This window comes from Pogona vitticeps, chromosome 3 (genome assembly GCF_051106095.1).
Source record: "Pogona vitticeps strain Pit_001003342236 chromosome 3, PviZW2.1, whole genome shotgun sequence".
Taxonomy (NCBI): domain Eukaryota; kingdom Metazoa; phylum Chordata; class Lepidosauria; order Squamata; family Agamidae; genus Pogona; species Pogona vitticeps.
Window position 1 is genome coordinate 71738985 of NC_135785.1, and position 2544 is coordinate 71741528.

Here is a 2544-nt window from a genome sequence, read left to right on the forward strand (position 1 = left end):
TAACCTAAATAAAAAGATGGAGGAGGCAACATTTTAAAACATGCTTTACTCGTATTAAAAAATTTCATCTGAACACTATTAAAAAATATAACCCCTAATCATTTTAGCAGGCATTAAAATATAATTTAAAGCCACCAATAAAATGTGTAGTGGTAATGGTGGTAAAGTGTCAAACAGTAAATGCAGGAGGATAGACTGTGCATATCAAACACATACCTATTTTACTAAAAAAAAACCAGAAGATTACGACTAAAGCTAGATGCAACTGTAGACATTGTAGTTTCTTTTCCAGTCTGTCAACTATTACTATGAATGGTTTCCATATTCCAATGGGGGGGGGCAAGAAGCAGGAGAAATTCAGCAGAACAAAAATGTGATGACGTCATGTTGATGCTGCTAAAATGCAAGCGTACAAACTTTGGCAATTCCACAGTAATGTGGAAGTTTCCCTGCAAGCCCTAATACAGCCACCAGGGGAAATACATGTAAAACAAACCAAATTTGAAAATTATTTTCAGAACACTTTTAAAAACTATTTATATGGCTCGATAAATAATATGCAGAAAAACCCTTGTTGGTTTAATTAGACCTAAAGATATGTGCTGAGTTAAATTAAATGCAGTAAAAATGTCTGCCAGGAAGTATATAATGGAATTCCTTACTAGTTTGTATTTCTCCTGTATAGGAAGTCTGTTTTCTGTTGCATTTATAGGACTAGATGATGCTTCTTTCTTGACTATGTACATCATTTCTCTTGAACAGACAGCCAATTAGAGTGAATCATGTGTCAACAGCTAGTTAGCCAGTGACTAATTGCAACAAACTGAGGTTCATGGTGATCTCAGCTTCCAAGAACCACAGCTTAATTTGTTTCTGGTAAAATAATTGCCCAGTTAGCAACCGTTTGTCTCATTCAGCAAATTCAGAAAAGTAACCCTTCTGAAACAGAGCCAATGTTATTATAAATAAGGATTGTTTCTCACAAAACATGTTGGGTGGCGAACTTCTTTGCAGATTTACACATACCAAACTGTTCTAACCCAGACCTTTCTAATCTTCTCTTGCACATGTTTTGTCTCTCTTCTCTTGTACCTCCTAGTAGATAGTGTCTTGTTTTTTAAATATGTTCTTCTAAATGGAGTTCTAGAATTGTCCTGCTTCCTTTTCTGTTTTATCTGCTATAGTTTAAATTCTTCTGATTAAGTTTCATGTTATTTCCTATATTAAAGCAAAGTTGACAACAGAATTTGGAAGTGACTTAGTTGAAACTAAATAGGGAATTATTTGCAAGAACAACAGAACATGGAAGTAGCTAGTTACAACAGTTACTACCAAGTTCTGTTGTTCTTGCAGTTAATTCATTGCCACCCCAGCCCCAGAATAACGACACGAGACAATTATTTGGATCAAATACGGGCCACACTTTATTCAAATACTGTAATGAATTCCGAAAATTGCCTTTTGGGCAGTAAACAAATAGGAGGGTCTGCTGTAGTGCGGAAGAACAGGTTAAATGTGGGGTATTACCATATCCCCTCATCAATAAATGGGGGAGTCCCTGGCCCCCAAGTTCCAGTGGTCCCGAGACTACAGGATCCTGGCCAGCCACTAATAAACACCCCCAGATCTCAAGACATCTTTAACTGATGACTGTTGGTCTGGAAGTGGCCCAGCGCATCCTCCCCCCACAGGTACTATAATCGCATGATCCGCAATGCCGGGAGGTCAGATGCACTGTTGGCTTACCTGATTTTACAAATTAGGACACACCGAAATACCTGTTATTTCCGCACTCCCCGCCAGTGTGACCAAATTAGTTCCACCAAAAGCCAACAACCCTTTTCCAGTGTGGGATAGGCGAAAAATCCCCCATCCATGGTCAATCAGGATGAAGGTCAAAAATTCCTATCCGGCCCCAAATAGGCGACCAGAAAACTCACACTAGAATTAGAGAGGGAGGGCGGGTGCCCAAAAAGAAGAGGACAACGTGGTGTGGAGCAGTTCCTTAAATAGGTTTGTCTCTCCACCCCCTACATGTCATGTGTTCACGTGAGGTCTCGTTCTTTCCGGAGTGGGAGGCAAAACATGCGCGCGTTGCTCAAAGTTGTTAGACTTAGCAACGAGCTAAAGCTTTTCCATGTTAATAAGCTGTAACAATTATAATACAGCAGGTGCTAGCTTCACTGCTTTTGAGGCATAAATGTTAGTATTTGCGAAGGCTTTCATGGCCGAGATCTAATGGTTGTTGTGGGTTTTTTGGGCCCTTTGGCCATGTTCTTAAGGTTGTTCTTCCTAATGTTTTGCCAGTCTCACAGCAGATATTTGGATACAGATCAGATCCAAAAGTGTTCACATACCTGTAGTCTGAACTTTCTAGGAGCTATCAAAAGTACTGAAGGCCATCCACAAAATAGGGTAACACTTTATATATTTTATGTAAAGAGTGGATTAAAGCCTGGGGCATATGAAAAATCAGTTAGCAGATTCCACTAACAGAGGTAGTAGTTCCTTACCTGTCCATAGATGTTACCTGCTGTATTCTAG